The sequence below is a fragment of the Cydia pomonella genome, chromosome 1 (assembly GCF_033807575.1).
Source record: "Cydia pomonella isolate Wapato2018A chromosome 1, ilCydPomo1, whole genome shotgun sequence".
Taxonomy (NCBI): Eukaryota; Metazoa; Arthropoda; class Insecta; order Lepidoptera; family Tortricidae; genus Cydia; species Cydia pomonella.
The window spans coordinates 31067253-31093256 of NC_084703.1; the positions used below are offsets into that span (position 1 = coordinate 31067253).

The window sequence follows — 26004 nt, forward strand, 5'->3', positions numbered from 1 at the left end:
AAAACATATCCGTGCTCCCGGGCACGCACTTCCATCTCACGCTCACGCTTACGCACAGAGAGATTGAGAGAAGAACACGAACTTAGCATAAATGATTTTCCCTCTTTGGTTAATAAGATCAGTTGCAACTTTAGTTTATTCGTTGCTGGGCGTATAATTTTGGCTTGAAAGTACTCGCTAAGAAATCGCAAATTCGCAAGCGATTGTCATTGGTAGTCCTTACTTTGTATCCAAATTGTCGGAGGTGGTGGTACCCAAAGTACTTTTTATGGAACGATTATTCCATTTTCCTCTTTAGTTAAGAACTTAGGTATCATCATGGACCAAACCTTGTCCTGGTCACCTCATGTTTCTGACATCAGTAATAAACTCTTTGCGTCTTTTCACTCACTTTGGCGTATGCAAAATTAATATAAAAAACTAAAATAACCCTTGCTTGTTCGCTATTACTTCCCTTATTCGATTACGGCGATATTGCTTTGTTGGACTTGATAAACTGGAGCAATTGCAACACATTTGTATCAGATACATTTTGGGCCTGCTGATCACGTATCCAGCTCTGAACTCAGCTGGCCTGGCTTCTGATTCGTCGTCGAAGAGATGTGTATGTCCTGTCATTGCTTTTCAACGTATTATTCAATCGTGGTTCGCCACCTTACCTTTCCGAAAGATTTAGATTTTTGACTGCTGGTAGTGGTCATCGGTTGCGATCTAGCACCGATTTTTCTCTCACAATGCCATCTAATAAGACACGCGCATATAAAAAGTCATTTACTGTCCACGGCGTTTAGTTGTGGAACGAAATCCTGGTGTCCGTGAGGCAATCCCAAACTGTAACATCACTCAAGGAGAGCTTTAAAAAATTTAGCTTCCCGACTAATAATTTTGTTCCTCTCTATTTGATAGGTACGTACTTTTTCAATTTTTTAATTGTGATTTTAAGACCAATCTTTGCAATTATTTTCTATCGAGCCGATTTCGTTCAATCATGTATCGAGTACAACTACGGTCTTTGAAATATAATTAATATGAACATATATTTTTCTTACTTGACTAAAACAAATAGTCTTTCTTAAAAAACTGTTTAAGTAACATCAATTTCAAGGACATTGGGTGTTGACAGCCTCTTAATATGGCATGGATATGGCTTGCCAAACGAAAACACTGTTAGAAATTATGAAGGTATCCGAAGTCACGTCGCCTATATTATAGTACTAGCTTTTGCCCGCGACTTCGTCTGCGTGGAATTAGTAATTTGGGTAGCTCAGTTTTAAACAATCTGCTTTTTATTGATTCCCCATACAAACTTGTTAATTTGAGAGAAAACTATAGCGCCCGCATCCCAATTATCTCAAATATCTTACTTCCACCCCGCATTTTACCCTCTTAAGGGATGATGAAAACTATCCTACGTCTTTCCCTGGGGCTGGGACTCAAACTATCTATATTCCAAATTTATACTAAACCAATTTAGCAGTTTAAGCGTTAAGAGGTAACTGACAGACAGACAGACAGACAAACAAGACAAACTGTCGCATTTATAATATTTAGTATGGGAACTAACTTTAACTCGAAGTATATACTTATACGAATTTGACCAAGTTCTACATCACGTAGGTATATTACCGTTTATTCTCACGGACTAAACCCGTTTCTTTACTGATCGCCCGCGGTTCGCGCTCTTGTTGTTCTTTTGCAAATCAGCGTACTTTCGTCTTTTTTGCTCGATGTTCAACGTTCAAATAAAGCGTCGCCGTTTGCGCCAATACAAGACAAGTTGCCGCTTGGCAACCGCTCTCGAAATTTCAAGTAGAGTGTGAAGCTGGTGCTAATAACCAAATAATCACAGCATGAGCGGTAATTTGTGAAGTTTCGTCAATCATACGACAGAAGCACGTGTAGGTGCTGTAACGCGCTCAAAATAATGTATTTTAATGTGTCGGCAAGAGGGCCTGCGGCTGGCGAGCGTGGCGCTGGCAAGCTAATTTCGCATGCAGCTGCGTCGTCAACTTCGCGACCAATTTAGAACGCCGTAGGAATGCCCTCCACTGGGCGCCGCCGCCATCGCCACACTGTCTGCCTTGCTGCGACTCCTGACAAGGACAATATTACTAGCATAAGAAGGCATGAGATTAAATATTAAATACACTATTAAAAATTCGTACGTATATAAAACGAAAAGGTTTGACCTAGGGGAATCAGAGATCTCGGACCAATATCGAAATATCTAAAATACACTGAATATCGAAAATTCCGAAATTGGATTTATGTACTTTAATTAATCGAAAATCGTTAAGAAACTACACTATGCTGGCGTTATTAGTCGTCGCTGACAAAAGTCTCAAGTCTCAGCATTAACAGACAGTCTTACCGAGATCGGAACCCCAGAACCTCATAATCCCCTTTAATTACCTACTTGTAGCCCTCTTATACTGCCGTGCCCTTACAGGGTGTCACATGTATACCTATATGTTCCATTCCATCCATGCTTGTAATGTGATATGCAATAAACTAAAAAAAAAGAACCTTCATCTTCGTAAACAGAACCACTACTAGGCTACGCAGACGTTATATTCATATATGTATAACATAAATTTAGGCATCAAATGGTTTGCTAGCATCCGTAGTTTCCCCAAATAAATACACCGTATCGTTGAAGTGAATAAAAGTGACCATAGTAATAAGGTGCTAAAATATGAGGTGTAAAGACGGCACTACTCAATTTATTGATATTTCTAGATTAATAATAGTTCAAATTAATTTTTATTTAAACAATACTTTCTTCGATAAACGTAAAGTATCAGAATTTCACATTTTTAATTTTTTTTTTAAATATGGTGAACCCCAATTCCGGAATTCCGGAATTCCGGAATTGGGACCCAATATCGAAAATCAGTTCCGGAATTGGAAACCGTCCGATATTGCAAGCCCTAGTTTGACCTGCATTTATGAACATTTTATACGTGGGCAATATTGAAATGTCTTATAATGAGCCACTTAGAATGAGGCGCAGTGAAATAAAACTTTAATTGATTGAAAATATAACTCTTTATACATGTTTTGAGGAACTATTTATTTTGGTGTGATGTGTGTTTCAGGAATGCTGGGAGTTTGAAAATTGAAATATGTTCTTGTTAGAAATTTATACGACATTTAATAGGCCCTCAGTCGACAACATGTATAAATCAGGCTTTGAATATTATCTTATAATGAAGCCTGGTTCTTGTCATTTATTTGTGGTAGGTTTTTCCATAAATTTAGTTTCTGTGTGCTTAATAATAATAAGATAGCTACAAAAAAATTGCATGTCAGCAGATTCAGACAACTCCACAGACTCTTTGGACTCTTCGAACTCTTTGGACTCTTTGGACTCTTTGGACTCTTCGGACTCTTCGGACTCTTCGGACTCTTTCGATTCTTTGGACTCTGGACTTTTTGTACCTTTGAGCTCTTTTAACTCTTTACGACAAATTTCACCGACAGTATCAGTTTGTTTACTTATTTTCTCCTTTTGCATTATGGAAACAAGCATCTGGAGCTATATTATGCTAATTTGGTTAAATGCTTTAAATGCATACTTAAGTAGCACACGTAAACAGGTTGTATAGCAGCTGATCAGTCGATTTTTATTGAGTATGACGCTAAATAAAGTCTACAATTACAAGACACGCCTATTGTAAAGTGTACACTTGATATTTATTTAAATAACTTCTGGTTAAAATTATTATGTGAATCATTATTAACCAGTTGTCGTTAATTCGATACATTTGTGAGTTATTCATATACTACAGCGCATCCAGATATTGTTTCAACAACTAGAGGTATCCAAATGAGCCAAGTAAAAAAATCCTACGTACCTATACGTAAGACAACATGAATCTAAATAATATATATACCCTAAAAGTTCCTTACAAAATCACTGAGGGCCAAATTTTCATACAGAAGATTTTCATACATATCGTAAAGAAAATTTGTACGTTGTGCCACATGAAGAATAAAATAAAATATTACAAATCTACTACAGTTTTTGAGATTATAAAATCTTTCAGTATGACCTAAGTATGAAATGCAGGTGCTTTACACCGGACACCTTAATGTTGCTTAAAACCATTCGAATGCCTACGGATATTTTTAGTTAGCAGTTGTATTCTCATTAGTATACGTCCCACTGGCTTATGGCCAGGCGGCAGGTATGAATTCGTGTGAATGTGAATGTCAATGACCTGGGAGAAGCGAGTTTCAAGGCGCTCTAGAATTGCGACGATTCAGAATTTTCAAATTTCATAACTAATATTGTCAATTTTACGATTTTATGACATCTGTTTAAGTCTACTGCGCCACCGCAATTAAGGATCGTGACCTTGACTGTGGAAATTAGGCCTTGATTTTAAAATGTCTCTTTATTATAATATTTCTAGATGGCGGTCTTGAATTTCTGTGAATATTAATATCTAAGGGTCCGAGAGGCCCTTTATTATGAATCTTAGGTTAACATTGGAATAAACAGTTGTCATAACCGTTTCGCTTATGGCTAGCTACGCTTATTCTTTAGGTTAGTGACAGACGTCAAACGCGGAAAATGGCGGATCAATTTGTTCTCGATAGCCTGTCTTGTACAGTAGGGTTCAAAAGTTCATGGACAAGTTATGAATTAAATCATTCATAAATTGTCCTGATGGTACATGTGAGTCAGTGGTAGGAATGGTTTGTATGGGTAAATAATATCGTAGTTTTTACTATTACCCTCGTAATGTTTCCATATTTTCTCAGTTTAAACCTTCCCTGAACTTCCACGAATATTTCAATACTAAAATTAGCCAAATCGGTCCAGTCTTTCGGAAGTTATGCGATCACATACATTTTGGCGAACCATTTTTATTTGCATGTGTTTAGTATGTACTTATGTAGGTAATTATTTTATCATACTTATCCAAGGTGTACTGCCGTTTTGCCGAATTATGTTTCGTCAAATTTCATTTAGCAACCAACTTTTCGTTTTTTTTAACCAACTATTAGGTGTTTCAAATGTTAGTTCAAAGAGGTTTTAACGCACCAAACATAATTTATAGATTAAATTATCCCGTAAATTTCATTAATGAAAAAACATAACATTTTATCGATTTGATCTCCATCCGTCGAGTAGAAAAACGGAAATATTAGCTTTTTAGGGTTCCGTAGCCAAATGGCAAAAACGGAACCCTTATAGATTCGTCATATCCGTCTGTCTGTCCGATTATGTCACAGCCACTTTTTTCCGAAACTATAAGAGCTATACTGTTCAAACTTAGTAAGTGGATGTATTCTATGAACCGCATTATGATGTTCACACAAAAATAGAAAAAAAAACAATAAATTTTGGGGGTTCCCCATACTTAGATTTGAAACTCAAAAAATCTTTTTTCATCACACCCATACGTGTGGGGTATCTATGGATAGGTCTTCAAAAATGATATTGAGGTTTCTAATATCATTTTTTTTCTAAAATGAATAATTTGCGCGAGAGACACTTCCAAAGTGGTAAAATGTGTGTCCCCCCCCCGTAACTTCTAAAATAACAGAATGAAAAAACTATAAAAAATATATGAATATACATTGTCATGCAAACTTCCACCGAAAATTGGTTTGAACGAGATCTAGTAAGTAGTTTTTTTTTAATACGTCATAAAATTTAAAAAAAAAACATCTAACCCATACGTGTGGGGTATCTATGGATAGGTCTTCAAAAATGATATTTAGGTTTCTAATATAATTTTTTTCTAAACTGAATAGTTTGCGCGAGAGACACTTCCAAAGTGAAAAAATGTGTGTCCTCCCCCCCCCCCCCCCCCTGTAACTTCTAAAACAACAGAATGAAAAATCTAAAAAAAATATATGATATACATTACCATGCAAACTTCCACCGAAAATTGGTTTGAACGAGATCTAGTGAGTATTTTTTTTTAATACGTCATAAAATTAAAAAAAAAATTTTTTTCATCATACCCATACGTGTGGGGTATCTATGGATAGGTCTTCGAGAATGATATTTAGGTTCCTAATATCATTTTTTTCTAAACTGAATAGTTTGCGCGAGAGACACTTCTAAAGCGAAAAAATGTGTCCCCCCCCACCCCTGTAACTTCTAAAATAACAGAATGAAAAATCTAAAAATAATATATGATATACATTACCATGCAATCTTCCACCGAAAATTGGTTTGAACGAGATCTAGTGAGTAGTTTTTTTTAATACGTCATAAAATTTAAAAAAAAAACTTTTTTTCATCATACCCATACGTGTGGGGTATCGATGGATAGGTCTTGAAAAATGATATTTAGGTTCCTAATATCATTTTTTTCTAAACTGAATAGTTTGCGCGAGAGACACTTCCAAAGTGGTAAAATGTGTGTCCAAAGTGGTAAAATATTGAACAAGATCTAGTAAGTAGATTTTTTTTTAAATACGTCTTAAATGGTACGGAACCCTTCATGCGCGAGTCCGACTCGCACTTGGCCGCTTTTTTAACATTTTTTAATTGGCTGTTTGTCGATTTCGTTCGCGCCTTTGCCTTGCGTTGCGCGCCAGCCATTTTCTGTATGTGTGATAAAATTGGAATAGTTTTGCATGTTTTTATTAGTTAATATATGTATTGATGAAAATGTCATTTTCAAGCATTGAAAATGAAGAACACATAAAATTGACGCTACCAGTAATACTATTAGAGGCAAGAGCCGAGAACGATAGCCTTTTACTATCAAAATCGGGTGAAAATAATTGGCGACATGAAACTTTTGTTCAATGGAAAATCAGCAAAAACGCCCAGTCTTTCTTGGAAAACGTGTTGGTAGCTTACCAACTTAGCACACTTGTATCATAATGTACTATTATTGCTTTCAGTTTGGTATACAAGATAGTAATAGAGAAGGTGTAAGTACTTCCAGCTCCTAATCTCTTTGGAATTGTTCTTCTTTTTAGCCTTGTTCATCTTTGTGCACAAAGTTGCATTAGCCTCGTCTTCTGTGACTTGTATCTCAGTCTGACTGTACTCTTTCGTGTTCGCAGAATTGACTTGCCAGGTTCTCAACTTTCTTTGACTAACAGCTAACTGGACAATACAAGATATTCCGGAGGTCAAGTGTATAGGATCATGCACATTGAATTGAGAATTTGGGGTAATTTCGTCTAGCTCTGTAGCTCTGTAAGCAGTTCGCTCCAGATATTCTTAAAAATTGACACATGAGTATAAATGTCGTGATTCGGGTCTTTCTTATAGCTGATGAATTTCAGGCACAGGTCGTATGTCTTGTCTACGTACGTACCTACCTCATACTCGTAGATGCGCTCTAGTTCGGTTCAGATTTCTTTCGCGGAATCATATCGCACGAATTTCTGCATATGGTACCTTTTCTTACCTTTGAGATTACCTAAACCTCCCGGCATCTGCATTACCTTGTACACTATTAAAAATATATTGATCCTCCAGGTTTTGTAACATTAGGAGTCTACTTTCCCTATTTGAATTTACTCGAGTTTATGCCTGCTAAATTATTACTCAGCCATCACTTTAAAATTAATAGGGAACAAATAAGCTCTTAAATCTGTTTACGCCTTTTTTTTTATTGACTGCAAACAATTGCTAGGTAACAACAAAGAGCATATAATCACTACGGGTAACAACGGTTATAAGAATGGTCTTGACAAACGAGGTATATATATGTACAACCTTCTTAATATTGTATTCATGACTTAAAATTATATCCATTTGTAGTGACATCTAGTGATGTAGTTTACATAATCGGAAGTCAACTTTACGCAAAAGTAGGTTGGCAGGAATGAAGTAACAGAAATCGCTACCATCTTTACTAACTTTAACTACTTATATTGCTAGTGTCACCCCCCTGCTAGAGAGGATGCTAGTTAGGGAAATTGAATTAAGTAAGGTGAGCACCGCGTTTTAAACACTTTACACATGTTTTTAATGTGTGTGTAATGCTTAATATAATTATAAAAAATATATCATAAGTACATTTGTTTTTATGCTATTTGATATAAGTAATATTATATATTATAATATAATTTTTATTATACTTTTCTTTGATTATATTGTGATTTCATCTAAACTGTCATTGATATAATGCCTGTCATTGATATAATATTACAATAAATATATTTTTTTAAGTAGGATATAGACATCTTTTATAATAACATTTGATATATTATATTTATGTATAACGTAATATTTTATATAATTTTATCAAGTGTTTGTCATATTTAATGTAATGATAACGTAAAGTTTTACATATTTTTTATAACAAGTAGTACGCAGGCCATATAGCTAAGTACAGATTATCATCCTTACCTAACCCAACCTAACCTATATTCTTTCAAGGTTTTTGATTATGCGGGGGCCGCAGGTCAAACCTAACCTAAACCACATTTTTGCGAGGTTTTTTATTCTACCTAACCTAACCCTCCTTTTGTGTTTCTAAATACTCTGTCACGCTTGTATTTTTCTTCTATCAGATAAATAAAAAAGTTGAGTAATTATTGTATGTCTTTCTGGCTATACATTATATTTTACTTGTAAAAGTATATAAGTAAACTAAATTTCATCTCATACAAAAAGCTGCATTACGTCACCTTTTTTGGGGACATAAAACAAGACAACGAACAAAATTTTGACCCAGTTATTCGTTTGTGCGGAGTCGCAGTTCCAACCTAAACTAACCCATTTATGTCATGCACTCATTATGCACCAAATAATTATGTGATGTCACTTGTTAGAACAAATGATATGCTTTAAGGGGCTCCCGTGTGCCAATGATCTTCGATGTGAATCCCTTAGTTTTCTAATGATTTTTGTAGCTTATCGTATTAACAGCAACGGCTTTAAGAGATATAGTATCCCATATTTACTTCAAAGTTCACTGTCTTTGAGATATTTGGCATCAAAGTTGAACAATTTTAGGTCAGAAACTGGATTTCTGGCCGTAACTTTTGTGTTATTTAGTTTAAAATTTTGGGAAGTAACGATATGATCAAACATTTTTTTGTAAAATAATATTAGCCAATAACAAAAGTTTGCTAATAAGTATTTGTCTCTATTAAATTTGACAAAGTAAAGCGATGCCAAATGAGAATTTGACCAAATACATTAAATGCTAAGTGTAAATTTGCTAAAGATGCATTTGGTAAGTGAAACTAATGTGATAAGTTTGTTGAGAAGTGAAATTTGGCGAAAAGTATTTGGCCCAATGGGAAGTAGGTACATCGAGTAGGTACCTCCACGAGACGTTACGTCATCACGGACGGGCCAGTGATTGTGCCGCGACTCGTGTTACATAAATAATGGCGTGGCGTAGCGCCGTAGCCGCTCGTAGCGGCGGCGTAGTGCTCCCGATCGATGAAGCCGCTGAATTACTACCCATCCACACAAGAAAATGATTTTTAAGGGCGCCTGGCTCCAAACTGAGGTTAAGTACGACGAGGGTGAATTATTAGAATTGACAAAACCTCTTTACGCATAGTTTTATTTTAAGGTGTCACCTTAAAATAAAACTAAGGTTTTAAGGTTAAGGTTATTAGGGTTTTTAAGGTGTTATGTCGTATTATTTGACAATTATTTTTAAGTTATTTACTCCCGCCATTTCACGGTCGTAAATTATTTTGTGCCACAAGTCGAACTAAGGAAAAAAATGAGTTACGTGCTGTGATAAAGTAGTGTGTCTAAAAAAAAGTTTACCAAAGTTTTTAGTGTTCCGTACCCAAAGGGTCAAACGGGACCCTATTACTGAGACTCCGCTGTCCGTCCGTCCGTCTGTCACCAGGCTGTATCTCATGAACCGTGATAGTTAGCTAGTTGAAATTTATACAGATTATGTATTTCTGTTGCCGCTATAACAACAAATAGGTACTAAAAACAGAATAAAATAAATATTTCTTTCTAATCTCGAGGTTCTCATCCAATCACCGAAGTTAAGCAACGTCGGGCGGGGTCAGTACTTGGATGGGTGACCGTTTTTATAGATAATGGTACGGAACCCTTCCTGTGCGAGTCCGACTCGCACTTGGCCGGTTTTTTTATTGATATTAAGGTGACACTTGCCACTGATGCTTTACTGTATTACACGACTGCTTACTGGATTGCTTAATTTAAAAGAGGCTGATCCCTGATGGTAGGTATACCTGTAGAGATCGTTCCGGTCGTCTTCCACCTCAGCTAACGAACCAAACCTTGATAAAAAAATATACAATGTTTTTAGATGACAGATGAATCAGTTTTACAGTCCCTACATATTTCATTTGATAGTGTGCAAAAACTCTTAACGTTTGTTTTGTGTTTTAAGTAATATCGATTTGAAGAAACTTTGTATGACATTTTAGTCTCTAAATGCGGTCAAGAATACACCTGTAAAATTTGTCGAGTAAATTGGCCCACGGTGTATATGGCCATGTCCAACTCAGTGATAAATTATGGTATATCCATCGAAGAACATGTAAAACTTACCTTAACACATTTATACAGTTAAGGATGCTAAAATCATTGTACCTCTTAAAACAAAATACTAGTACATATAAACATAACTAGGTATGATAAGCTATTTCGGCAGTGTAGAATAATGAAATAAATGAATGTGATTAATAAAGCCAAATTAGCAAGTGATATTGGAATATAGACATAACATATAGGGCTTGCAATATCGGACGGTTTTCAATTCCGGAACTGATTTTTGATATTGGGTCCCAATTCCGGAATTCCGGAACTGGTTCCGGAATTGGGGTTCACCATATTTTTATTGGATTTTTTAATAAACAACAACAAAAAATGTGAAATTCTGATACTTTACGTTTATTAAAGAAAGTATTGTTACAATGGAAATTAATTTGAAGTATTATTAATCGAGTAATGTCAACAAATTGAGTAGTGCCGCCTTAGCATTTCATATTTTAACATTTTATTACTATGTTCACTTTTATTCACTTCAATGATACGGCGTATTTATTTGGGGAAACTACGAATGCTAGGAAACCATTTGATACCTATTATTATATATTATCTATATATAACGGCTGCGTAGCCTAGTAGGTAGTGGCTCTGTTTACGAATATGAAGGTCCTAGGGTTCCGATCTCGGTAAGAGCATTTATTATGTTAATACTCTTAACGATTATTTTTTTTCCTGAGTTACGGTTGTTGTGCTGTATTCAGCTATACCTATTACCTTTGTGCATTGCCGACTAGTGCCCAAAACACAAGCCCTAATAAGATTAAACCAAACAGGTAGAAGTATACAGGAACAAATACCTAGGGAATCCGTGCACACTAGGAGAGGCAATTAGCAACCTGAAAACTTTGCTAGGCTTCGTGGAGGAGCTGGGGTGGTTAGAGTAGCGCTACCTCGTTTCACGCAAAATAGGCACAATGGTTGTCGAGTTGCGGAAAATGCCCAGAAGCACTAACTAACTAACTAACTAAGATTAAACCAAATGGGCTAAATTATTAAAATAATTTTATTAGCGCTTCATTACAGCCTGATGAGAAAAAGAAAGCCTGATTGATTTTTATGAAGTGTAAAATAATAACTGTAATGGCTCGTAGACTTAATGCAAAACATACTTAAACGTTACTCCTTTCAAGTTTGATTTCACAATATAATTTGTGCTGCTACAGGATTCGAAATCTTTCATTAAGGAAACTTCTTTCTGAATTGTGGATAAAATATCCAAATGTTTATTAATTTTAATTCAAAAGTTTCGCGTAGATAGAATTCTGGTCAAGTAAAAATGTATGGCTTTGCTATATACTTCGTTTTTAGCATTAGTAGAAAGGTAAACAATCTAATCTTGACGTGTATTTTTATTGAAAAACGCATTTTGAAAATAAGTAACTTTTACTTATGTAATACTTATTAATGTAAATGATCGTATATGATTTATAATTGTTACATATTGACTTTTTTTCCAACGTGTTGTTCAATAAAAATACGTCTCAATATTGCTCACATTCTTCCTAATGTTATAAAAACGAAGTCTAAGCAAGACGAGTATCAAAAGTAAAAAAAAAACGATGGTTAATACGGCATGTTAATGCATGCTGCTAAACTTCAGACTTTTGTCAGCTACGGCTGATAATACCAGCATAGTGTAGTTTCTTAACGATTTTCAGTAGAAAACGTAATTAAATCGAATTAAAGTACTTCAATTCAATTCCGGAATTTTCGATATTCAGTGGTCTCAATTCCGGAATTGTAATATCGGAAAATTTGTCCGAGATTCCGGACCTCGGATTGCAAGCCCTAATAACATAGGATAACTAAATAGGTTTAATAGACCTAATAACCTCCGGGCACTTGGGACCGTAAAAAATTCACCCTTCCAAGGAGTATTAATATATCTGGACAAAGAGTATGGTATGACTTCTTACCAAATGTCCTAAATAGTTTTCCTAGCAATATAGAGGCTAAGCCACATAAGATCAAATATATAACCAAGAAAGCTTTGTTGGAATTTAAACTTTAACTCTATAATATTAAATATTAAACATGTAATTAATACCTTTTTTAAATTAAAACCTATTCGTCTTGGATAAGAATCTTAAATATAGATTAAGCTACGCGTAAGTACCTTAAAACATGTACCTACTGATTAGTTTTTTAAATAGAAATAAACAGTTCCAATATTATTTTTTTCCGATTTGGCTAAAATTCAACCCGTTTTAATACGCACATTATCGAAAACTAACCACTATAAGTAGATGTACATTTGCAAATAGATTTTTGATTGTAGTAGATCTTGTAGTATATTGTTTTCTACATACTTAGAATATGGGCATATTGCAATATGTATATTATAAAATGTGAAGTAACCTCTATTCAGTTGTAAAAGTATCAATATTTTTTGGGATTCAGCCTTAGGAGTAGTGAAGCTTTAATGCCTTAAAATAAAAACCTCGTTAAACCCACTTACATCCATCATATTTGCATTTTCGAGCATTTTGTTTTCAAGAGAAAACACGTTTCCTGAGTTTTCATTTGTCGGGTACCCTGGAGGCCTGTAACCATTTTGTAATTTTTTCATCTATCTTTTGTACGATTCTATTAGATACTTACTGTATGTAACCAATACTTATAGGTATTACGTTAATTAGATTAGACCAATTGTCGTACCAGAAACCATAAACCGTCATTGGGACACGGGGTGGGGTTGGCAGGAGCAGGACACGATCACATCAAGAGCTATACCTTGCCGCTTGCTGTTTGCCGCAAGCCGGCCAAACCGCACTTGCCTGTGCCCATTGCCCGTAATGCCCGTGCCCAGTACCGACCACGCGACGGCGCCACGTGACCCGCGCCGCGGTAGAATGTTGCACAGCTTTCGTATTTAAAGTTCGGCGTGTGGGCGGATGGGCTACTGTGACAAATTTATCGATATATCCAGAGATAATTGGTATAATAAAATTAGTTTATTACTGACTGGTTGTTGTGTTCCGTTATATTTTATGATATACGTTACGTGTTATGTACCTAAATAAATAGTTGCAGGGCAGTTTAAGTCAATTTAAAGAATTAGGAAACGAATTGGCATAGTAATAAAACTAATAAAGTAGTGGCGCTGTATATCTGAGTCGTAATTGTACAAATTTGCACGATTCGGTGAGCGTAAGTTGCTAATCTTCCTATGTTGGGGCTCACTGGTTTTATGTAATAGAAATTAGTGTTTCACAATATGGAAGTGCACGTTTTATCTCTTCAGAATCTTGGTAAGCAGGTTTTACTGTACAGCAATTATGCAGAGATCTTGAAAACTTAAATGCCAATCTCGAAGCAGTACGAGTAAATGGAATGCAAATGGGTGGCGGTCGAGCTGGTGCCGCATTGCAATTTCGCAATGGCCTCCGCGGTGAAGCGGCATGCGAGCGGTGTGCGCAAGATTACTGAGCAGGCGTAACCTTCCACCATTTCTGCTGGAATGCTTGTACCTACTCTAACAGACGATATCACTGTTAATTTCCTTGATGAATTGCGTGACGGATTGAACGTTCTAATCGCGACAGCAATGCGACAGAGACAGTAACGCAATGTATCAAGGAGATTGACAGTGAAATCGTCCATCCACGTTAATGCTGCTGGTCCATCCGAACAGTAACCTAACCTAAACTTAAATAAGACTCTCTTCTTCTTCTTCTTCAACCTAAGCCTTTTCCCATTATCTGGGGTCGGCTCTCCTTGTCCTCTTTCTCCACACAGGACGATTTGTTGCAGTTCCGGCGACAATATTTGTGTTTTTCAGGTAATTCTGGACCGTTGTCAGCCAAGTAGCAGGACGTCTTCCACGGTCTCGTTTCGTCGTTGGTAGATCCAATGCTACTCGTACCATGTGATCTGAAGACCGTCTGAGCACGTGACCGTACCAGCGTAATCGCTTTTCCTTCAGCTTTTCTTCAATAGGAGCGATTTTAAAACTGCCTCTCACGTATTCGTTACGGATCCTATCTTTCCGGGTGACTCCAGCTGACCAGCGAAGTATGCGCATCTCTGTTGTATATAGTTTTTGAACGTGTTGTGTGTGTATAGTTGTTGATGCCCAGCATTCGGTTCCATAAAGTAAGGCGGGTCGTACTGCGGTTTTATATAATTTACCCTTTATTTTTAAAGGCATTCTGTTATCACACATAACACCGGTCAACTGTCTCCACTTCATCCAGCCTACTGTGGTTTTATGGGTTACGTCTCTATCAATTTTACCATCGTTGCTGATTATCGACCCTAACTATTTAAATTCTTTCACTGCAGACATCTGTTATGTAATAAGACTCTCAAATTATATAAAAGTAGTCAGCCACTCTATCGCCACTCGACACAAAACCAGCCTCATGTTAGCCATTTGGTAGCCCCGTCACACCAGTGGATAAGTTATAGTCAAGTAATTTGATTTCTGAGCCATCATCGCGTATAGTCACAGCGGCAACCAATATGAATGCCTCTAGCGCCGTTAGCCTCTAGGCCTTAAATTCCTTGAACCTAGCTCCTGGGCTTGTTTTAATTGTAACACATCACATCTGCACTTTAGCTTTTTTTAAAGAGATAGATAGATAGATAGAATACTCTTTATTGGCACACCTCAGTAAAAATATACAAGAAAAATAAACCATTGATATAATTATAGGTATATTAGAGTGATTCTATTGAAATCATGTCTGATGATTATATTGGTATAAATATCAATAATCCTGAAGATATTGAGAGAACTTTTTAAATATTTGCCATAATGGTTAAGGTATTTTTAGTATCTATTAACTCCTGCATTTGCTTTTGGTTTACAACTCTGGGTGAAGTGGAATACCGGTCGATTGTTTTTATTTTAGATATTTATATTATATGCATTAAATAGTAGTCCTTGCCCGCGACTTCGTCTGCGTGAAAAAAATTTGGTAGCTTATCTTTTACCCAACTTATTTTTTATTGATCCCCATAGAAACCTCCAACCCTTTTTTATTCCTTTAAAGGATGCCTAAATTGTCAAAAATGTATGAACATTCTTTATTTCTTAGGAAAAGTCAAATGAGAATAGGGTCTGTTTCACAATGTCCAAGTAATAATAACAAAAAAAGTAGTAAGTAGTAACCGCGATTTAAAAATATTACATTTGAAATATGTACCAGAAATAAAACAAATGCCTATTAGAACCGTCTCTAACTGCACTTAAGAATGGATTTGCGAAAGTTTATCGCATATAAAACTGCAGTAACATGTTTTTAAAACTTAGTAAAAGCCTGACGGCCCCCTTTTCACTACCTTAGGGTCTCTTCACACCTGTCGACGCGGAATCGGCAATAGTCGGTATAAAAAAGAGCAATAATTAGGTCGCATACGCCCCCCCCCCCCCCTCTTTTCCACACCCTCTAGGGTTGATTTCTGCTTTTTTTTTGTATGAGTTCTTTATTTAACATAATTTAGTACAATGTAATTACTTAATCTAGTGTACATTTCCATCCTAGACAGTAATAACAATAAATTAATACAGTTTAGTGAGCTATAGGCGCTCATTATAAACTTTTTAACAACTTAGTGTTTATAACATTGCCATGGGTAAAATCATACTTACACTAAAGCTTAGAAGTAAGCAACAGCCAACAGCATAACTGTTATTACGTTCGCTCAGATATAGCTTACGTTGGTTGCATACATAATAACCACCTATAGTTAAAACATTTAACGATTAAGCTAAACGATTTCTGGATTAAAACCTATCCTATGTCCTTCCCCAGGACTCGAACTATCTCCAAACCAGATGTGATCTAAATCTGCTGTTATTGATTCCCCATACAATACAAACTACCACCCCCCCTTTTCACCCCCTTTAAGGTTGATTTCTGGAATAAAATCTACACTATACCAAATTTCAACGAAATCGGTTCAGCGGTTTAAGCCTGAAGAGGTAAAACACAGACAGACAGACACACTTATAATATTAGTATGAATAATATATAATATTTTATTGTAACTAATGTTATAATCTTTGTCCACCGTTAGAATAACGGTAGCTGGTGTTTATTGTATCTATGTCTACCTAAACTCAAATGCAAATACCTATGCCAACCCGTTTATCGCGACATCATTTAAAAATCGTAAAAAGAATTAATGGCGGATGCTGTCGATGTTCTATTTTAAATTTATAGCAGTTTAGAGACAAAGATGAGGAATATTCATAAGGCCAGTGCGGTTGCGGGCCTACGCGCGCGTAGACTGCGTAGGCGCCGCCGTCGACCCGGTGCCACCATTGCAGCAATCTTTTTCCGGGCGTCGATGGCAGAAAACGATTGGAGTTCAAAGATCAAATAGGTATAAATATGAGAGTAGAAATGGTAATCTAACGTCGAGATGATATTTTTAGATAGTTAATCCCATTTTTTCTCAACGAAAGAGATCACTGATCTTTTAAATTATCATTTAAGTAAGACTCCGAGCTTTAAGCTTCTATACAGTAAGTGGTAACATTTTCAATTTAAATAGAATTTACACAGCTTGCCACGGCACCGTCCGCTCGCGCTCTCGCAGACCTGGATTCGTTGGATTCTACCCAAGGGTGCGCTGCAGGCTGCCGCCCATCATCATCTCATAGACGTTGTTATCCGAGTGATAAAGAAAATTTATTTTACAATCGATAATTTCCAAACCTTTACACATAAAATAGAGAAATAAATCACTACTAGAATTTAACTTAATGAGTTAATCAGTATGAATGAGTATAGGTAGGTATCAGCATTAGAGTTGAAGGCATCTATGGATCTACTCGGCTAAACTCGACTACATTTTTGGTGTTTAGACATGTAATACTCGCCAATCGATTAAATTACTAACGTTTTCCGAACTAGGCTTAAACGACTTTCTTGATTGCCATTTATTGACGTAACAAGTAAATTTGGAATTTAAATGCCACAATCCTGATGCTGCAGCAAAGAATACAATACTCACTAGAAGCTGCAGACTAATCCATAACCAAAGAGTCTCCAAAACTATCATTATATCATTCATAGGTATATCTATACTTTGCGCATATGCTAAATCTTCTTTGTTAGTGATTTATAATGTTTTTAAATTAGTATTTTCAAATGACAACTTTGCCCTCTTGTAATGGCTCCTCTACACGATGGACCATCATAGTGGCCCACTAAGCTGGGCCAGCGTGTAGAGAGGGTAGTGGTGTCGCATGGCTTATGGCGCGCGGGATGGCGATGGGATGGCCGCGGTGTCGGTTTTTCGTCCGCACATCAAAGGCAGTGGACCAGGGATGGCTGTCCGCATCTACACGTGGCCCATCCCACAGTGCGTGCTCGAACGTGGTCGAGTGTGGACGTTCGTGCTGTGTATTATTTTGATTAAAAATGACGAGTATGTTGCCGCATCACGAAATAATAAAGTTTTTAGAGTTATATCGGGGTGAAAGCGTAACATGGAACCCCAAACATAAAGACCAAAACTATAGAAATAAGGTAGCAGGATATTAAAAAAAAAGTTTTTATAACAAATAGTGCACGAATTAATTAGAGGATTAGGAAAATTACTTATTGTATATACAGTACATTCACAATTTAAATAAATAAATATACCAATAATAAAAGAAATAAATATTAGATACCTCCATATCTAAAGATATGTACATACATAAATTATATATATGCACAATATATACCTACACAGCGGCACATTAAGGAAGCGACAAATAATTATTTTTAGTAGGGTTTCAAAGCTTTGAAGAGTTTATTGCACAAATCTAAATTGACTCAGTTGACAACCTGTCTGGCCTAGTGGGTAGTGACCCTGCCTATGATGCCGATGGTCCCGGGTTCAAATCCTGGTAAGGGCATTTATTCGTGTGATGAGCATGGATATTCGTTCCGGAGTCATGGATGTCTTCTACATATGTATTTAAGTATTTATATATATGTATATAATATGTATATCGTTGTCTAAGTACCCACAACACAAGCCCTATTGAGCTTTCCGTGGGACTTAGTCAATTTGTGTAATACTGTCCTATAATAAGTAGTTTATTTATTTATTTATTGCGATGGATAGATAACATCCACCATAATCTTCTACGTCATTTCATTTTAATTACTTTATTATTGTGCAGATTAAGAAAAGGTTGGTACGTCGCGTATAAATAAATTGCTGCAGCGGCTAATGCTTCCACGTCCATCTTGGAAAACGAATAGATCGCAACTGAATGTCGCCATCGTGTAGTGGCGTGTCAGCCATCGCATGGCCATCTCGCTGGGCCAGCGCTGGGCCATCGTGAAGAGGAGCCATAAAACAAATACTTATTTGTTTTACAAGAGGGCAAAGTTGTTGTATAACTCCTTGTGCTAATAAAGCCCGTCGCAGTCGGAGCGATAATATATATTAATATACCTACCGTAAGATACCGACAGATATTTTATAGTATAGTTAAGCACCACACACGCCAAGGACGTATATAAAGGGAATAACAAGGGGTTCAAACTACTTTACTGAGTCGGTATATTTTACCGAGTTGCATGTACGTATGGCCGAACAATTTTGATTGACGCACATCAATGAGGATGCAGCAGTAAGGTATCTTAAATAAATAATTAAATATTATAGGTCATTAAGTATTACAAAAAACGACTAAGTCCCACAGTAAGCTTAATAAGGCTTGTGTTGATCTTAAGATGCCTTGCTATAAGATATCGACTCTGTCAAATGGTACGTAAGCTGCTTTGTTATAAGATATCTTTTGGTATATGTATTATCGCACCGTCTGTAACGGCATCTTAAGATACCTTGCGATATATAGCTCAATGTAGGTGCTAAACAGACAGCGATATATATGTATTTTAGTATCTTTGGCATGTGTGGTGCTTAGCTATAGGTACTATAATTAAGGTCCGACCGAGATCTCGGTCTCGGTCTCGGCATTCTCGGCCAAAAATCGAGCCGAGATCTCGGTCTCGGCTCTCGGCCAAAATGGGCCGAGATTCTTGCCGAGACCGAGACTAGGCAATGAGTTTATCATTGGTGAATTTCAATTTTCCGCGCACGAGCGCCGAAGTCTAAGCCACCCGTTGGTTGCATCGCCCGGTTGGTGTGACGTTTTTTGTGATTTTGATTGGTTTCGTACCCACATTTTAATATATAAAATAAAAAAAATATGCCAATTACTTATCAAATACTAAGTGTTGGAATCGGATAGGCGCGGTTGCAAGTAATTGTGTCTTTTCGTTTTGTGGTTGTTGTTACTGATGAATAAATGAGTGTATACAGTGTGTATTTTTGATATAACCTCAAACTTAAACTAGACGTAGGATTTAGTGCTATAAAGAATTCTGAAAGTTTTTTTTAGTTTAGTCTTCACTACCAGAGCATAATTAATTTTTGCATTTTTTTCGAGCGGCAATGTATTTCCTACATCATGATCACTTGTGACAGTTGTGACGTCGCGTCATTAATGAGACGTTTTGAGTTAAAACAAAGTAGTGATACATTGCTTGCTGAATTATTTTGTATGAAAAAATAAAAGTCGTCCAAATTTTATAAAACCTATGAAAGTGTGTTAATTACAGCCTAAACTAACTGCCCTTTGATTATGTGTTAGTATCAAAAATACACGCTGTATTGTTATCGGGATGTAACTTAGATTAACTTGTTGTGAGTGGAAGATGACACTGGATATTTTGATACAAAATATATTTGTGTTAACGGGAAAAATCAAAGCAACAGGTAAATAAGTACAAAACGACACCTGTGGCGGATATTTTAGGTTACAATATAGAACTCTTTATTTTGATAATTGTTATTGTACCTCTTTTTGTGCACATCTGAAAAAACCGGCCAAGTGCGTGTCGGACCACGCTTACGACCACGGGAGGTTTCGTACCTTCATACAATACGAAAAAGCCGTACAAGCAAAAGGGCGTATGTTAGTGGCACTTTCGTCGTTTTAATAAGATCAGTTTTTTTTATAACTCTTAAATGGCTTAGCCGACCATATTCATAATGATATTCCTTAATTTTTTTTTACTTGTTAAGCTTTATTATTTAGGTATTTTTAAATGGTTTTGCCCTCCCGGTTTAAAAGTTAGAGGGGATCATACAAATTTATTTTGTAGCGATTTTTTCCAAAAGTATTTACTTAATCAAAAAAACGTTTTTAGCAACCTTTATGTATTTTTAAAGACCTGTCTAATGATGAGCCACATGATTTTTTTTATCTTTTGGTTACTTTTATTATGGAGTATATATTTGAAAATATATTATACATTTTTTTTTTCTAAACTAAGAAGCGACGTACATAATGCATCTACACCCACGTTCCAAAATTGGTTATAAAATATATCGTATAGTTTTCGAGTAAAATGGCTGTGACATACTCACAGACCGACAGACATAAGGACATGACGAAACTATAAGGGTTCCATTTTTGCCATTTTGGCTACGAAACCCTATACATACTATTTAATAGCGCTACGAATTGATTGTGATATCTCTTTTCCGATAAATCGACGAACTTCCATTATAAAAACATTTTTAGTGCAAAATTCGTCTTTTTTTCCATTTTTTTTTTGTTTTTTTTTTTTCTCGGTCTCGGTCTCTGTCTCGGCCGAGAATTCCATTGAATTGCATTGAAAAAGCGTTCTCGGTCGGACCTTAACTATAATATATATGTCGGTATCTTACGGTATATCAATATATATTATCGCTCCATCTGTGACTGGCTTAATGATACCTGAGCACGGCAAGGTACCAGGGTTTGCTACCGACTAAATGAGGAAATAACTCAAAATTTGCATCAGCTTACTTTGCCACTCTTGTAGATAAAATGTAACTTTATTATTAGTTTTAGAAACAGTAAAGAGAGCGTTTACATGCTGGTGAGTTTAAAATAACTATTTACGTCTGCCTGTCTATCTACATCTGACATTTGCGGGACATGTGTTTTTCGTTCGCACAAGGACAACGCACAATAAGTGACAGCCACGAAGACAGACGGTAAAAGCACGGCACGACCATCTTAGATCCGATTAGTAGGAATTGTACATTAATGGCCAGGCTACCACTTGTACTTCGCTTAATGCTTGTGCATAGTATCGGTCTTAAGGTGGCTTCCCATTGTTCGATTTCGGAAAGTGTTGTCAGTATAGTTAGTACTGTGACAATCCGACGCGACGGACGGCCATCCCAAGTCCTACTTGTATGCAAGCAAGACCGGTTCCCTTAAATGTGAGAATGATCTGCACTAGTGGAGCTTTGATTGGCGCAGTTCGTCTAGAGTAATGTCAGTTGCGAGTCATATTTAGATATCTCCTTCATGATGCCGGGAAAACGGGATAACGTTACAGCGAACAGTGTTGGTTTGAAAATTAACAATTACAAATGATCCGTAAACCGTATCGGACGGTTACAGTTTACGGTTCAATTAATTTTCTATATTTTCAATTCTAATTAACTTTCGGCCAACACTGGCAGCGAATACCTACTCGTATGCCTGTACGAGTGTACGCCTAAAGTGTAGTTCATTTAAATAATTAAATTAAAAATACGGCTATTGTGATTTCATTTGCAATATTTATGGCCTCTTATTGCAGAGCTCACGAGGTGCGTCTGTAGATGTCGGTCGACCGAGGGCGCCGAGACGCGGCCTCAGTTCATTGTTCAGGCGCGTCAGCGTCACTCCACGCCTTAGCGACACTCGTACCTACTTTGAAAAAAATATCGGATAGCCCGTTGTCCTGTCCCGCTCTGTTTAAGTACTGCGGTGTTCGACCAGAGTCAATGCGATCGCACGTTTCGCATTTTGTTATTGATATTGCACGTCCAGTTTGGCACAAGATATTTGTAGTGTTTATTATTGGGTTGTCCCACCAACTCCGATGCAACCTTGAACTCGCAAGGCGTGCCGGCGCGGTCATCCGCTACCGATGCCTAGCTCTGCCAAAACTAATAGATTAGGTATACCTCCGCTTTTCAGCTAAAATACGGGCCTTTATATTCATATTTTTAAATAATAATTATGTGATTGCACCCACTTTAAAAAATATATTTAGGTAGGTTCTTCACCAACCTACATAATTTGTATTAAATTTATGTAACAATAGCTTCTGCCCGTGACTTCGTCTGCGTGAGATCATGATTGATAAAAACTATCCTGTCTTTCCTCCGGCCTCAAACTGTCTTCACTCCGGTTCACTGTTTAAGCGTGAAGAGGCAACGTACAGACAGACAGAGTCACTTACTCACGCATTTATAATATTAATAATAATTAATTAATTAATATACAAGTAAGCAGCGAGCTGTAAAATTGCATGGCCACATTAGGAATGGAATACATTAATAAAGTGGCCATGTACTTGGCTAGAAGTATGATTCCCGAGAAAAAAATGGTTCATCGTTCTATTCTAACCAACTTCATCATACATAGTATTATTTTTTATTAGAGGCTGTTCATTCATACCAGACTGTTGAAATTATATTTTTCAATTTTACACTGGTTACCAATTAAAAGCTTATTGGAAAATACGTGTATTTCATAATATTTCAGTCACTAACAAAACAACTAGTTTACTCGACAAAAATATTGATTGATGTAACCATTCTTTTTATTTTTTTAAATTACAACCAGCGGTGGCAGCATGGTTCCATTTTTATCACTTGTCACTATGCCCGTCACTTTCGCGCTTACATACTTGTTAGAACGTGACAGGCATCGTGATAAATGATAAAGAGCCGACCATCTTAGACCTACAGTTCAAAGACGAAATTTAAAAATTCATTCTAAACTGAGCTGTGGTTACCGAGGAAAATATTTTACTGACAGTAGATTGCTATTTATTGTTTAAATTCATATAGTATAGATGTGTGTCAACCTACCTCTGTACCTGTTTCATCAAGTTACCTTGTTATTAAGAGAGTTGAAACCTGACGCCAAAGTTACAATGCGTCGTTTTAAACCAACCTTGGATGAGAAGAGTGGCGATATTTTGTCCCAAATCCGCAATAATTATTTTTCTCAATGAACTCTTTTTAGGGTTCCGTAGCCAAATGGCAAAAAACGGAACCCTTATAGATTCGTCATGTCCGCCTGTCTGTCCGTTTATGTCTCAGCCACTTTTTTCCGAAACTATAAGAACTATACTGTTCAAAATTGGTAAGTAGATGTATTCTATGAACCGCATTAAGATTTTCACACAAAAATAGAAAAAATAATAATAAATTTTGGGGGTTCCCCATACTTAGAACTGATTTTTTTTTTCATCAAACCTATACGTGGGGGGTATCTATGAATAGGTCTTTAAAAATGATATTGAGGTTTCAAATTTTTTTTTTTCTAAACTGAACAGTTTGCGCCAGAGACACTTCCAAAGTGGTAAAATGTGTAACACTAAAAAATATATATGATGTACATTACCATGCAAACTTCCACCAAAAATTGGTTTGAACGAGATCTAGTAAGTAGAACCCAAATGTGCCCCCCCCCCCCCCCTGTAACTTCTAAAATAACAGAATGATAAAACTAAAAAAAATATATGATATACATTACCATGCAAACTTCCACCGAAAATTGGTTTGAACGAGATCTAGTAAGTAGTTTTTTTTTTATACGTCATAAATGGTACGGAACCCTTCATGGGCGAGTCCGACTCGCACTTGGCCGCTTATTTCTTTTTTTATTCGTTAGCATGCATGGAGACATCGTTACTGCTCTCCAATAAACTTCGGAATACCATAAACGTGATAGACACACCTTCACTGTGTCCCTCTTTGGATATTTTGTTTGGGAGAGATGATCAATTTGATTAAGCCTATAATCGAAAAAAGTTGAACTTCCTCATTAGGTTAGAACAAAACTACAAGCGTATAGTTTTTAACATAATTAAATAATTCCATTATTTTAAGTCATTAGTATTACCACTATGTACAATATGGACACTAAAATATATTTTCACTAGTCAGCAAGGATTTTACATAGGTAGGTAGTTTTTCTTTTTTTTTCATCAAAATTTTGGTCAATCCTTGCTCCCAAGTGTGATATGAAGCGTATCTACTAAACAAAAACCTAGCGACATCTAATCATCGGAATCATGAAATATCTCGATGGACCATCTCGCCCTTATGGGCATCTACCCCGGAATTACCCTAGAGAAGTAAACGCACTTGTGTAATAAATAAATAAAAAACAAAAATATACTAAACTGAACAGTTACCTAACTTATCACCATGTCTTGCCTGTAACGTTATGGTCGTCACACCCTGGAGAAGATGGTCAATTCTAATTTATTTGAAACCTTTTTTTAAACTGATATAAAGAGATTTTTTTCTTTTATTTCATTAATTTTAGGAAGTCGATTGTTCAAAGTTTATATAGAAATAAACTTACACTTTTAAGGGAAACCCAGAAACTTATAACTAGAATGGACCTCCCCGGGCGCCAAGAGTTCCTTAACCCCAGTTATCACCATCGACTCAAACATAGAAATAGGATAGTATAGAACGACTGTCAAACTTGGAAAGTGTGACCAAAAATGAAATGCAAGTGTGTGCGTAAATTGTCTATGTGCGAACAAAAATAGTGATGTCATGTTACAACATATTAATAATCTATCGTTGTTTAACTGCTATATCGACTACTTTTTCAAATGTGTTTGAAAAAGTTGAAAATGATAAAGTTGAAATTGTTTGAAAATGTGTTCGCAAAGAGTTAACTTACCAAAGAAAATTTGAATTTCGCGCCTTTTCCTGCTGACAACTTGGGTTGGATGTGTATACGCTGCGTACAAGTATACGCTGTCTTGTGTTTCCTTGTGTTGGCCGCAAAGCCGTGGAAAAGTGGTTAAAATGTAAGTACTGTGTTGGAAAGTGAAGTTTAAATTTATCGCTAAACATGTACACGTTCAAAAAAGGTATTATAACAATCGTTATTATTTTAAGTCGGTTATAAAGGTAATATCTTAATGATGTCTTGTGAACAACTAATTCCATACCTACTAATATACCGACAAGTTATCGATACAGTCATATGAACATTTTGTCAAGCCCTAGCGTAAAGTAACAGTTTAGGTTTTTACACAAAATATTCTAAATTATTAACTAATATGATGAAATATTAACACACAATTGAAGAAAAACTTATAATGAACTGTTATAATTTGTTTTTTACACTTTTTATGCTGTTAATTTGATAAAATATCGTTACGAAAATTTCGCTAGGAATATCATAATTACCTGTGAAATGAGTATTTTCCTGGGTTTTTGGCCCTGAAACACTACAACCCGGCACACAACATGACACCATCGTCACTAAATTACTTAATATATATTTTTCTTTTTGATTCGCTTATATTTTTCACGTTAAAAATACGGCAATATGATCTTGGCCGCCTCGGCCGCCTTCGAACTCAAAATTGGTTACGTTTTCTCATATGTAGTCTGCCTCTTTCGCACTTATGGCTTGTTCATATACGTCATGGCTTCCCTTTCGCACACGTCATCTGTCTGTCAAGCGAAGC

General features: G+C 36.2%; 1 protein-coding gene across 1 annotated transcript in view; it reads left to right on the top strand.

Moving 5' to 3' along the window:
- The window catches only part of LOC133519371 (division abnormally delayed protein), a 98679-nt gene that overhangs the window by 25888 nt on the left and 46787 nt on the right, over positions 1–26004 (top strand). The gene's annotated exons all lie outside the window — the stretch shown is intronic.